The sequence below is a fragment of the Anser brachyrhynchus genome, assembly GCF_964034855.1.
Source record: "Anser brachyrhynchus genome assembly, chromosome: 8".
Classification (NCBI taxonomy): Eukaryota; Metazoa; Chordata; class Aves; order Anseriformes; family Anatidae; genus Anser; species Anser brachyrhynchus.
The window spans coordinates 26,879,346-26,894,094 of record NC_137702.1 but is presented as its reverse complement, the minus strand read 5'-3'; the positions used below and the strand labels follow the sequence as shown (position 1 = coordinate 26,894,094).

Below are 14,749 nucleotides of genomic sequence, written 5' to 3'. Positions count from 1 at the left end.
TCCGGAAAACTTTACCGGTCTGTCTTGTGAGATTTCAGGCTGTTCGTGTTGCTTGTCAGTTGAGAAATATGCTCTGCAGACCTCCAGGTGCTGCTCCTCTGTGGGAGAATAGAAATCAGAATAAATGTGAAAACTTTTTAAAAGCAGGCAAGAGACGATCCAACAGGATCAGGAGGTGACTTCTTAATATTGAAGGAGTTCTAGTAGGTAGCATGTGGTTGGGTTTGGGGGGACACCAAAAGGGAAGACTTCTTTTTATTATTTATATTCCAGCAGAAACCCATTCAAGATCAAAATCCTATTCTGCTATCTGCTGTTCACCTCTGCAGGGATACTCCCTTGCTTCCCTTGAATCTTGAAGTCTACTTATGTTCCACCTCTTACCTGTGCATTTACAGAATATTTGCCATCCTTCCTGATTTCCTTAAAAAAAATGTGGAGGTTTCACTGGTCAAAAGCAATTCTGACCTGGAAAAGTAGATGTCCAGCAGCTCTCATCCTGCACCACCTACAGTCATTTTTCTCTCTGACCCTGTAGCTCCTCCAGAAAGAGCTGAAGTGCTCCCACCTCCAGCTGAGTACAGGGAGAGAAAGGAAGTGGCACAGCAACATCTTCCCCACTCAGCCTCCCTGCTTAAGGCTGACATATTAGAAAGGGGGAGCTGGCTTTGTAAAACAGTAAAGGGGGAACAAATCTATTCTTTGCTAATTAAAGTTTAATTAAATGGGGAAGTCCTGTAAAATAACACATCCAAAATGCTGATGCATAATTTGTATTGTGAGACGACAGAATGTAAGTAACACGGCGTGCAACTATCTCATGCTTCTGCACCCTCGCCATTGAAGGTGCACATTTTATGTAGCAGCCAGGTGAATACCTACTAAAAAGAAGCAATAAAGATTAAGCAATAGTCTGTTAAAAGTGTATTGAAAGAAGTGTAAAATTTGCTTAAGTTCATTTCTTTGTCTGTTCTGTATCCTTTGGGTTTACCAGGTGCTACCTAGCTTATGAAGTATTTGGTACTGTAAACGTGAATAATTCCAGATACTGCTTCAGCTATTTCTAAGCCCAGCTTCAGAGTGTGTGTGGCACAGTGTCCCCTGAAAACCTGCACACTTTGCAGGAGACATTTTGCTCTTCTATTTATTCAAAGCATATATAGTGTTTGCTTCTAAAATTTTTGGTCTGACTCCTGTGACTCTGGCTCCAGTAAGTAATGCCAGTAGCATGGGTAGATGGATCTGACAGGGTTGAGAACTAACAGCATGTCAGGCGCTTTTCTCCAATGAAGGCTATAGATCAGAGCTAGGAATCTGCTGGAGCCAGAGAGGGTGACAGGGGAATAACATCCCTTTCTCTTCCATCGACAGGGGTAATAACTCCTGGCTCTCTAGGGACAGATTGTAAAAGCCAATAGCCAGAAGCTGTGAAGCAGGGAGGGTAGAAGAATTGAAAATTAAAGAGGGAGTGAAAATTTTGTGTAAGGCTTTAGTGAGATGTTGGAATAAACCATCAAGTGTCAGCCTTTTAACTACCTTATTGTTGATAGAAAGGGTTCTTGCAATATTAGTTTTTATTACTTTACAAAGTTAAAATACTAGTAAAATACTAGTTAAAATGATTAACATATGCTATGTATGCTTTCATGTGTAGCTAGGTATCATATATTCTGGCATAACTGTTGTTATTGGAAGTGTAGAAAAAGTGATTTACAAGTATTGCTTTAAAATTTAAAATCTCTTGCATAGAAAGAAAATGTTAATATCATTACTGTCTATAGACATTTTGAGCATGGTGATTCTCTACATCATATAAAAATCATAGCATGAATTCAAATGGCTGTGTGATTTATAGCTGTTCTCTCTTCATATGTAAAATTTCTCATTCTTGAATCTTTTGTACTTTACAAGCATTTAGACTTTGGCTGCATTTGTATCCAGTAGGAGTGTTCTAGTGAGGCTCGATTTTACCAATGTTACGATACGTGCACCAGGCAGTGAGTCTCTCACTCATTTCTTTCTGGAGCAGTAGCTTTTAGCAGTTTAATGACAAACATTTACACAGGCAAAAACATGATAAAAAGACATAGCTCCTGGACTTCTAAGAAACAGAAGCGCTTAAAAGCAGTGTTTTTTGTATGAGATGTTCTTGTTGAGTTTTTAAACTGTGACTGGTGTTTAGTTAAATCTTTTACAGACTCAGTTCACTGAAGGTGACAGAAGTACTCACTTGAGCTCAATGAAAAGTAGACATGACAGTAAATTTTTCAGTCAGAGACAGGAGATCTTGTTATAGGAGTCAGTATGGGGGTCAGGGCAGAGCCTGTTGATGATTGAGGAAAAGAGAAGTAAATTCATTCTGCTTCAGGCACTTTGTCAAGTGCCAGTAGCTTACCATTGAGAACTAGTCACCCGTTCTAGTCTTAGGGCCCTAGAGGTCACTCATTTGATATAAATCATAGCACTGCATAGGCTCAGCAACCTATTGCCATTTGAGATGAAATAAAAAAAGAGGAATGCTTCATTCTGAATTGAAATGACTCTGAATATCTCACCACATGTTGCTGTTTAATGCAATATGTGCTTAGATATTGATCTCCAAAATCAAGTCATTAAAATGTGCAGTTTTTGTTTATTGGAATGAAGCAATTAAATGGTTCAGTTATGCCAGGCCTTACCTTTTCTGATGAAAACTATTGATTTCTTGCCACAGCTTTATAAGCGACAATGTTTTTGATTACTCTTGACAAACCTCCTTGGAGTGTTAATTAAAATTGTACCAGATGAGCAGGTGTGGGAGATCATTAGATCACCCGGATCACACACTACACTTCATATTCTGCAGCCTTGCATAATGAATAGGGCACAAGAGGGGAAAAACAATATCTTCATCAGCAGAATTAGCATCTTCTCTCTCTTTTCTTTTTTAACTAGGTGACATTACATTTTACAGTACATCCATTTATCAGCTATTGAATAACTTCTACTGCAACTGATTAAATTCAATTTCTTTTGAAATATTACATTGCTACACAAACACAAAAATTAAGTACTCGTCTGGTTTATGTGCAAACGTTTGTAAACTGATGATAAGCACTACAGTCTTTTAAAAGCAAAGCAGAAACTTTACAGATTTTCCCAAATAAGACATTTGAATAATGTCTTCATTCTTCTTTTGCTTAACTACATGATGGTATAAAATAGTATGAGAACTATTGATTATATTGGTTTTGAAAGAGCAAATTATTTCATGATTTATTAATTTACAATAGATTTTTTTTTTTTGTCTGATGCAATATTAATCAGTTGATCATTTTTTTCAAACCTTAATATTATGCTAGGACAATGACTCTGTATAGCATGTATTGTACCTGTGTTGTACAATACAAGGGCATGTTCCAGGCTGGAGACTGCCACTGCTTATGAAGCCTGCTGTGATATGCAGCTCTTTTGACTAGATGATGTAAGGGCAAAAAGGGAGCTTAAAGCAACTAGGGAAATTAGGGATGTAATGTGATTAAGGACGGGATATATGTTTGGAACAGCACAGGGAAATGTGCAAAACATTTGATCACAAACTGCTTGGCCTGTAAATAACCAGCTTCAATTTCCTTTAATGTCACAGGTGTCAATGGTTAACTGAAAGCTGCATGGTACATCTGACTGAACTGACAGGTTGTGACTTCATGGTTTTAAACTGAAAAGAGGGGTTGTTTTTTTTCTTAATACTTCAAGTAATAATTGGAAAAGTTAATGCCTAAGCAACAGCAGCATTTGGGATAGATGTTCTCTTCTACAGAGCCAGAGCTAGAAGTCATGTGCCCTTTGATGTTGACTAAGTTGCCTTCTCAATGCCTGGCTCTGGAAATTGGATGAACCGTACTGTGTAGTACTTGCAGTTCGGCAGTATCGCAGTATCCGTTCAATGTTTGCAAAACTATTGGAAATCCTAGCATACATGTATATTCAAATAGCATATCTAATATACATTTCTAAATGGTTAATTGGCCACGTGTTATACTTTCCAAAAACACTCCAAACTCGTAGAAATGTTGAAAAGAGACAATCCTGTGTTAACTGTTATTATGGTTGCAGAATTGTAAAAGCTAGCGCATTACAAAGATTACAAAGATGGACCAGAAGGTTTAGAAATTACCTGCATGTTGGAAATGTAGGTATGTTGTTCTCTTCCAGCAGGAATCTAGCTAACTGACTTGGCTGTCCTATTGATTTAGGTGAGCAATATAAATGAGATTTGGTCCTAAATATAGTTTTTCATATCTCTAGCTGGTTATGAAGTCCAACCTGAGAAGTGGAACCTTTACAGTGATAGTGATCTATGGTTGAATTTGGTTGTGTTCTTTGAGCTTCAATGCAGAGTGTGTTGTTGATCACTTGATTTTGATGACCTGATTCTGTAAGACGTGGATGTTTTTCAGTTATGTAAAGCATTCTTTAATTCAGTTAACGAATTTACTACTTCATGACTTGACCAGGACGCATTACTTTTTTTGAGTACATTTGAAAAAGATGACATTCATTCAAATGCATATAATTTGCAGGATATTTTTCTGTAGATAATTTGGAGATGTTCTCTGTCATCTTTTCAGAAGATGATATTTCTATGCCTTGACTGTCATTTCTTTTGGTTTAGGCTGGAAAAAAAGAAAAAAAGAAAGAGGAGTGACCAAAATTGTCATCTACATAATGTTTGCTTGGTAGCTTTGAAGTCTATGAAACAAGATTGATTCTCACGGCATGGTTTGACGTGGGTACCTCTGAAACATCTGATATCACCTGGTACTCCCTGGAAAGGCCTGGTAGGTGAAGCTGAATGGAAACTAACATGCACTCTCAGCCACTGTTAGAGCTGTGGTATAACATGAGAAACGTTGGAGTGCTGCTGCTTATATGCTACTTTTTGGGTGGATGATAGATTGCTGCAGTAGCTTGTAAGAATAAAACTTCTAAGAGTTAAACTTTTCAAGAAAAAGCCCGTAACAAAAAAAATTAAATAATCTGTCAGGTATAACAGAGAAAGAAGAGAATGTTATGTGCTGTAAGCATGTACGTAGGGTGTATTTTTCCATGTTAGTCAGTACTTTTGTTGCTATCTTTTTAGATTTTAAGTAAAAAAAAGAGTACTGTTAAGATTTTCACTGGCATTCCAGATGTATCATGATTTGTTAAATAATAATGCTTCTGGTGGTATACAAAGTTTTGCTATAAATTATCAATATCCTAAGGGAAGGCTGAGATAAACTATACCAATTTTGTTCCCTAAAATTAAAAAAAAATGTATTCTTTTCTTCTGTGTAAATGCATCCAAATAAGCTTTCAGATTTTTGCCGTTTCTGTGTTCCATGCTTGACAGGCATGGAAAAATCTGTGTACCCCTAGCTGTTGATTTCCTAACTTTTTTTTTTTCTCAGAACAATTACATCATCATGTTTATTAGTAACTTTTTTCTTTTGTTGCACTCAAAAGGCTGTTAGCCACATTGCATGTAAAATGAGTGAGACCTGGAATCTCTCAGGATTAGTAGTTCTCTTTATTCTTTGCTCCATATTGAAAATCATTCCTGTCAGCTGATGCTCTCCAAGCTGCCTGGAAGAACTTTGGCATAGTTTTCCTAACCTTTCAAACAGTAAAAGCAAAACTCTCCTTTGATAAAAAGCTGGAGGACTTTGGCTCGGAGCCATTAAGGATGCAGGCGACCGTGCTGCGCTCTGACAGCGTATTACACAAAACACCGAAAAGTTCTCCTCGGGGTCCCTGGAGTGGGCTGAGGCACTTTGCTTGTACTTAACATATATCAACTGTCACCCGATGGCAGTCGGTGTTGAACCGAACACAATGGAACATCCAGATGGTCTAAACAAAGCGAACAAATGTTCACTGCTATTAAAAGCTGTTTACATCAACTTCCAGTATTTCATGTGCTGAAGTTTATATTGTGTCACTGCTGGGGTGCTTAGCTCCATCCTCAGTTCATATCAGGGATTTCTAAACTATTGTTGCTTATGTGTTAAAATAACATTGCAAATATACCCCAAATCCATGCCACTGAACTTTTTTTTTTCTTTTTTTTTGCTTAGGTAGGAAATTGGTCATTGTATGCTAATCACATGCTTTCAAATATTGTAATTGATTGTCCCATCTAATTTCCCCTTGCTTTTCCCCCAGTGTGGGCTACTTCCAGCACCTCCCCCCCCCTACACAGGCGTTCAGCGTGCGGCACGGTGCTGGCTCCCCTCGGGTGCTAACCCGTCGCCTCTGGACCCGACCCAAGCTCTTGCTGCCTGAGCAGAGTGCCACCGGTGTGTGCCGTTCGTCTGATGGCGACGTGGGTGTGTGGGGCAGCCTTTCGTTCCTGAAATGCTCTAAGGCATCTACTGCTGTCTCATTAGTGAGTAAGATGTGTAAGTGACAAATGGACATTTTACATCTCCTTCCTCTGACCCTTGTTACTGGTAGCCACATTACTGAAAGTCCACCTCCGTGCCTTCTACTTGCTGAAATAAATTGGTGGGACACGAGCCTCTCTCAGTGTATCATTTTTCATGAAGCTGCAATGAAATTCCTAGGAAGATTGTGAGTGAGGAAATCTTTCCAAAATGTTGCCGTATGTTGCAAGTATAGTTTCTGGTTAATTGTATGCTATTCCTAAAAGAATGACCAGAAGTGTTTAAAGCACTTAAATTTTGACCAAAAGTCATTATAAAATTACATGTTTTTAAACAATCAAGAAAAATTTTTTTTTTAAATGAGTGAAAGACTATATCAAAACTATTATCCATCTGCAGAATACTTGCTTGCAAAATACAAATCAACGGTTTATTTAAAATTAAATATATACAGCCCTCTTTCCTCCCCACAAAGATCATGGGTTTCAGGTCTTAGATAAATGGAACCAGCAGCCTTTTCAGGTAAGGACCTGTCTTTTGTGCCCTGTACACCCAGCAATTGATACCAGTTACAGTGGGACAAATGATAAAATGGCACCTGAAAAACATTGTTAAACCACCCAAATCTAATTTGGGTTTTTCACTATGATTTCCTAATATAATTTGTATTTATCCAAGCTTATGTCATTCAGTTTCTTGCTTCACAAGAACTTTCTCAAGATGAACAAAGCTATGCATGTTTCTTCTGAGAGAGAAATCCTGTCACATTTCATAGGTTTTGAATAGAGCTCTGCAGCTCTAAACAGTGCTGCTACAAAAATGGTCTATGCTGAGTATGTTAGTCATATTCTTTGTAAAATGTTTATACCACACAGATTTTTCTAGTACTATAATTCTCAAATTTAGTGCATTTACAAAATGCGTAGAGAAATTGTCATTCTAAATTCAAGAGATTTTTTTAATAAACCATTAATATCTTAAAAAATTGTAATTTTATAATGTGTACAGTAGTTTATGCTAGAACAATTTTTTTTGCTTGCTTACAAACAGTAGCTCTGTTATTCTCTAAGCCTGTTCATTACAATGTTGACTACAACTGTTTGGATATAAAGAGACTTCTATTTTAGCACTGAGAAATATGAAGTGATGTGCTACTTTGTGATTTTAACTGCCTCTTTATAAATGGATGAATGAACAATTGAAAGATGTCCATCTTGGTGTTTTTAAAAACTTAAAAACTAAAAAACTTAAAAAAGTACTTGTAAAAAAAAAAAGTATTGTTTTACAAATCCATCTTTATTTCTGACAACAGTATGTGACCATAATGTAAAATAAAAACCATGACATTTTAATATCTGGTTTTACTATTAGTTGTGAAGGTGATGATACTGCAGATAGCGCATTTTTTTTCCTGGTGTGTTCTAGCTGATAATCATTCTGTTGAATACAAGACCAATTCCTGTTTTCAGAAAGTTTGAACATGAAGTTTCCAGGTCCAAATTTAGGTATCCAAATAAGTTGGCAGAGGTATGGATAACTTTTTCAAGTTAGTTCCATTTAATTTTGAGCTTTAACAAAATATTTAACTATAGGCTCTTAACTTGAAAATCTTGCCTTTTTTTTTTTTTCTCCCCTAAAATGTTGCAGAGAACCAGAGCAAACTCCCATTTAAAAAAAAAGTATTTCTTGCTATTATATTTTTTGCTGCATGGTTAAATCCCCTTTCCTTAGAGTTGTATCTGTTGTTCAACAACCAAATCCTTGGCTTGGCACACATCCTTAGGAATAAAGTTACTGCTCGTTATTTCCTTTGAGTCTGCAACGCCCACGTTGTTTTCAGAGATGAAATGGCTCTTACAGGCACCTTTTCTATGGAGTGTAATGAAGAGGGCCTAATACATTTGTCATGAAGGGCCTGTGATTCACCTTTTTGTCCTTAGTTTACATCTCCTTTTCATGTCCCCTTAATCTTTGAACCTAGAATGTACACAGCACCGCTTTGCACAGAGGTGGTCTCCTGGCATTATGGTGAACTTTACTTGCAGGACATGTGCTCTAGAAACACCAGAGTAAGCTTTTGCAAAGAGAATTTGCATAGTGTTTAATTATTCAGGGGTCAGTGCATCAGAAACATGAAGTATGTAGAAGAAATAGAGTTAAACACTATTGGCACTGGTAAACATTTGAGATGTCTTTTCTAGAAGGTCAAGCTAGTTCCTATGTTATGTTGGAACATGACAATAAAATAAATTAATATTATTCTAAGTAAAAAAAAAAAAAATCTTTGTTTCTTTTCCAGAGACTTTATTTGCAAAACCATAGGAACTGGATGCATCAGAAGACATTTTGAAATAAAGGTGATGTTGTTGATTTTAAGTGTTTCACTAAGCAAGACCTTCCTTGACCACACAAAATGACAGAGAAGGTAAGATTTTTCTTATATAAGGGAGCCCCGAGAGGTGTCAGGACAGAAAACTATTACAAAACCACAGTTTTCACGTTTGACAGGGGTCAAGCATTGTGCCCGCTGTAGATGAGCCATTTGGAGCCAGATTGTCAATCCAAATGCAAGCTGCTCCGTTTCCTGTTTATGCCTGTGCAGAGTTACACATCCTGACTCGCTTGCCTTCAGCTGCAGGTTTTTCCGCACTCCCTAGGAGATTTCTTCCTTAAAATGGCTTGTTATTTATCATTTAAGTAAGCCATTGGAATTTTGTTAATTCCTGTTTTACTGAGCACATGCAAAATGATATCATTAGCTAAAGGAAGATAATGTTAAGGTAGTAAGAGTTACTGATACTGCTAATTAAGTGACTGTTGCAAAACAAAATCTGCCTGAATGTAGAGAACTGATGCCAAGTTTACTGCTTCACAGAGGCCTGGCCTATTGTATATCTGACCTGAGGTTATCAGCAATTAAAACCTGGTCTAGTAATTTAAAAATAACCTTTTGGATATTACAAATTTACATTTTTCCGTCTGTCATAAGATAAATTAAATATTCTTAGCAGAGGTGTTTGCCTGTTATGTTTATGAAGTTCCTCTATGAACAGTTTGTTTTTGCTATTCAGCAGTATAGCTTCTAGTTGACTTCTTAATTTCCCCCCCTCTCCCCCCACCCCGTCTACTCAGGTGAACTGAAAATCAAACATACCTGGCAGAGTTCACTGCGCTTTGCTGTTTCCCCTTAAATCAGAGCACAATGAGAAATAGTTCTGATTATAGTCAGGTTAATCCTGTCAGAGCCCTATTTTGGAGTTCTGCATTATCTACTTTATGCCTTTCTTTAAAAACTAAAGATTTACTAAATTTAATGGGCTTTTTTACAGATAGCAAGGAACTTCCATTGTTTACCTACATGCCTGGCTTAAAAGCTAAAGGTGAGTAGTTAGCGAGGAAGGAGATTGCTAATTTGGAGATTGCTATTTGATAAAATGACTGACAATGAACTACATATTTCTTGCCCCTCTACCTTTTTGTTGCTTTACTATAATTAGATATCAAGTCTTTAACACATGCTGCACTGATTTGTAAGAGCACTGGGTTGAAGCTGGAAGGGATTTTATTAATCTAGCAGTAGGTTTTCCCTTAAAATAACTGATGCATGATATGAGCAGAGTAAGAGTATAATAAAAAATTAGACTATGTTGAACCTGCATAACTGAAAGAAAAAAAAAAAGAAACCATTCTGTAGCTTTTCTGCAAATCTAATGGAATTAGGAGTCATATTTTCATCATGCTCAGGTTTCAACATGATCTTCAGGGGTCAACTGGCCTAGCTTTAAAGTTTATGGCCCTCTTGCCATTAACACTAGCAAAGAATATATCGTGTCAGGTACTGACAGAGATCTTAATAGAAATATCTAAGCACTCCTAATGAAAACAAACAAGATCTTGCTTTGATCACTTATTCCTGGTTTGTGAATAACCCTGGTAATTAAATAGAGCTCTTTTGCTTATGAATATGGCTTATATTGCCATGGTACCTAAATACTTGCCAAGGATTAATGGGTTTTAATTTACCACTACCTCTATATGATAGAAAAATCTCACTGTTTCTATTTTACAGGCTGAAACTGAGCAACTTTATGTAGTAATCTGTGTAACTTAGTTTGGCTGCTTGAAACTCGTCTTAAGCCCTTTTTTTCAGGTCCAGCTCTGACGTTGGCTCAGGCACTCATCCCTCGAACTTACATACCGAAGTTTCACACCTCACACTGATGTTCTAAACTTCGTTACTATTCAAAACTCCTTCTCACCCCCTGCCAATAATAATAATAATAATAAACACAAACAAACCACCCCAAGCCACTAGTGAGCTTTGGAAAAGACATTACGTAAAATATCATTAATATATACAACTGAATGAATTCTTTTTCTCCCAAGGGATGATTATATTTAATGATAGTGTAGAGCTGGGGTTTGGAAATTTGGTTTTAATAGATGTTAAACTAATCATTAAATGTAATCAAGTTTATTTCCTATGTTATTTGAAGTCAAAAAGGTGGCCAGAGTCTCTTTCCAGACATTCCCTGTTGTTTTGATAAATTTTGCTAAATAACAGCTGATGAGAGAATTTATATCTTGAGTAAAGTGAGTATTGTTTGATTATAATTTTCTATTTTTATCATCATTTATTGTTTGCTTCTTAAATTATAGTAGTACTTGATGTAAATTGCAGAAAATACTATTTTAAATCTTTTTTTCCTCAATTGTCTTTTCAGTACACATAACATCATGAAAACACACTGCAATACCCAGATTAACTTTAGAATGGTTAAGCAACAATTCCCTTGATGACTGTGCTCACATTGTGAGAAGCACCAACACACATGTTTTGTCTATCAGGCCAAAAGAATATCCCATTTAGGGCTTTTCCCCACAGTAATCAAAGCTGAAGACAGCACAACAGCATTCCCTTCAGAGGATGCAGCAAAAAAATGAGCACGTATGTTAAAGACTAAGCCCTGGTACCAGTTCCTTTTTGCACTATATGCTAGTGTGACTTCAGTTTCCTATAGTGAAGACACCCAAGGTAAAAAGTATGAGGCTGCAGATTAACGTAGCGAAAAAAACATTGCTTTGCATAAAGCTCCTTAGGTTCAGACTTGTTGCTGGTCAAAGCTGGCCTATTGACCCTGGTTCACGCTAGCCAGGTAAACCTGCAGGTCTCTGCTAAGGTATGCTTGCAGCGTGAAGAGTCTCAGGCTCTGATTAAATGCATGTAAATAGCCTTTCCAGGTGTTTTATTTAATGTAATACCAGTCTGAGCCTGATGCCTTCCTTTACTTAGGAGGTGAAAGAGGTGGTATGAAACACTTGAAGCCTTGAAAATTTTAAGACACAAGACTTGTTTTCCTCTTATGATTGTCACTTAAAAAAAAATATTTGTAGCAAAACACCCTCTGTCTATGAGAAGCATCAGATGCCTTTTTCTGGAAAAAAAAAAAAAAAAGGCTGACATAAAACTAAGTAGCCTATGGATTTGGCAAAGATGGTAATTGGTTTCACAAGATTCTTTTCCATTTGCATTATGCCTATAGTTGACAAATGTGAATAGTAGTCTCATTGTTCTGCACCTTGGGATGGCTTGCTGAAGATTTTGATTAAAAAAACAAAACAAAACAAAACCCACCACATAGCCATATTTTTAATCAGACCCAGTTTTTGCCCGGCTCTTTGTAGAATTCTCACCTGCTTTGATTATTTGATAAAAGCTAATTTTGTTGCCTTTTTTTGCCTTTGCTTTTTTTTTTTTTATTTATTTTTTCAAAATTCTTAACCTTTCCATACTTTCAGTGTATTTTTAAATTATTGCAAAAATTCCCCTTCCTTCTCCTGTAGCTAGCAGGAAGCCAGCAGGATACCAATACTGCTTACTCACGGAAATTAAAAACAAAACAATAGGTAAGAAAAATAAAGAAATAGAACAAACAAGAGACACTGTCTTTTCTGTTAAGCTTAAAATGCTGTACAATGCTTGTTTAATATACAGGAGCTTTAAGTATTGAATCTTACCCAGGGGAGTTTCTGCAGAACTTGGCTTCAGTTTGTTTCAGCATCTGCTATTAAAAGACAGTGTCAAGTTTCTAGCCCTATCTGTGTGCCCATAAAATGGGTAAAAGAGTAGTAAGCTGCCAGCAGCAGCCCTGCAGCCTAGAATCCGTATTCAAGGTGTGATACTTTATAGAGAGGCAGTTGTTTTGTTTAACTATTTTGCTTGTAGCCCTGTAAATGTTGACATTTCGGGGACTCACCAGGCAGGCACAGCTGATGTTGGGTTGTCTGGACGTGTGCTCATTCACCCTCTCAGAGTGCAAGGTCTCATACTCTCCTGTCCTATCCTGACTGACTTGAGCTATTGTGCACTCCTGCTCCCACACAGAACTGCGGTGCGTGCCAGGGGAGCACTTTGTTTTGCGTGCAGAGTCATAGACAGGGGCACCAACAATCCTTCCTTACCCAAGTATGCTCCGAAGACCTGCTTGTGCTGTCAAAAATCGCCTTAGTTAAACAGGAAAAGGGGAGAGTATGCTTCCATCTTCTTTTCTCTTCCTGCTCATGATGCTGGTGATACAATTGTGTGACGAAGTTGCCTATTTCCCCTTGAATCTAAGCATAGCTCCTTAGGGTGTATATTTTAAACATTTATTTGATAAAAATATTTAATTTACACTTATGTAACATATAATCAACCTCCCAAGCTCTTGATTCCAAGTTCTCCATCTCAGTTTCACCAAAGTTGCATATATTTTATTTTCTTACATCTTTATTCTAAGCTCATCAGCACCACGGACATATGGTCAGAGACTTGTATCCAATTTAACATCTTCACTCTAGACTTTGGAAGAAATAGACTTCTCCATTTGCCACTGACACGTGTGTGAAGAACAGCTCATAACATGATTGAACTCCATTGATTTTTCATAAAAGTTTAATAAGATGATACAGGTCAAAAGCTTTGCAAAATTTGCAATAAATTCCTGTGGTGATCTGAACAAATCTTAGTGGGGAGAGCTGACACCAGAGGAATTTAAATACACGTTGAATTACGTAGAGGACTTTATTTTTTTGGCTAATCATTTGAACCTTGGATTTTAGATGATAAATTTTCTAACACTGCACGGCTCTCCTTTTTTGTTCTGTTTTTTCTCATGTACCTAATTTTTACAGGTGACTTGCACAACATAACGACTCTTTTAGTCCCTCTGCCCCTCCAGATTTTGGTAATGGATCTCAGAGAAATACTTGAATCACTCCCCAGAAAAGGAAGCCCCAATTTTACAGGTAAGCTATTGCATTTCTTGCCCATTTTCCCCTTAAAATTCACTAACACTTTATGAACATGTTTATATCAGGTGAGGCTCAAGCTAAGCTACAGCTTTTAAGCATTGGTGTAACAAGTCCAGGACATGGCTGTCTTAATATGTTCCCTGAGCTGGTTACAATGAGTTAGATGGTATTCAAAACTTGGCTGGGTGAAAGGTAGAATCAGTGATAAATCAGTTACAATGCAGAAAATATCTCTGCAGAATGCCTCAGTAGTTCCCTGAGGGCTTGAGGGTTGTCTCCTACCCCATCCCCTCCCCTGTGCCGGTCCTTGGGGGAAGCCTCAATGCTGCATATTGCTGCTGCTGTGCTCGTGGCTGCAGGCAGCTGAACTGGCCGGGTCGGTCTGAGGAGCCGTCCCTCAGGACGTGATTTTTTATGAGTGGCAAAACCTTTTCACGGCTTTACTTTGTTCCCTGAGATTGCAGGCTGCGGAAGAACAGGGTGTTGATTATACGTACAGTGCTCACTGAACAGGGGCTGCCTCGAGGGTGGGCACAGCTCCCCGCTGAGGGCTGCACAGCTCTGCCTTCCAACCGTGTTCTGCTGCTGCGGGCCCTGAGGACCTGTTGTGAGGGCTATACCTGGAATGGGGGCTATACCTGGGACAGGAGTGAGAGTTGAAACCAGGATTTACTTATTACTTAATGATGTTTTAGATAAAGGATCTGGTACGAAGTCTTCTTATCCCTAGCTGATGATTTTGTGCCATAAGTACTGTATAAATGGCTTCACAAGAAGGTGTAGACTTTTCTTCCAAATTTAAAGTCACAAAATACAATTTATTGAGAATATTAATAAGTTTTGGTCACAGGTTTTGTGGTGTTGGGCAATATTATATTGAAGATAAGCAATAAAGCCAACTTTCACATGGAATGAATGCACTGAAAAATAAGCTTTGTGTTCCCTTGCTAGCTGGGCAGTATGAGAGAGGAGAATTCAGTGCATAAATCTAAAACCCTCTGGAAAACCTTCTTTATAGCTCCATTAAAGTCCTCTAGCTAGCTCAGTGT

At 37.6% G+C, this 14,749-nt stretch overlaps 1 protein-coding gene across 2 annotated transcripts in view; it reads left to right on the top strand.

Moving 5' to 3' along the window:
• The first annotated feature begins 4,673 nt into the window (after nt 1-4,673).
• Nucleotides 4,674-14,749, top strand: part of LOC308198766 (uncharacterized protein) — a 60,718-nt gene continuing 50,642 nt past the window's right edge. Inside the window, exons 1-5 of one of the 2 annotated variants that reach the window (XM_080601762.1) lie at nt 4,674-4,820; nt 6,187-6,422; nt 8,707-8,832; nt 9,737-9,787; nt 13,581-13,694. The gene's annotated coding sequence lies outside the window, so the exon portion shown is untranslated. Of the gene's footprint in view, nt 4,821-6,186; nt 6,423-8,706; nt 8,833-9,582; nt 9,788-13,580; nt 13,695-14,749 lie in introns of those variants that run through there. The other variant, XR_013954191.1, reaches the window with a different exon arrangement.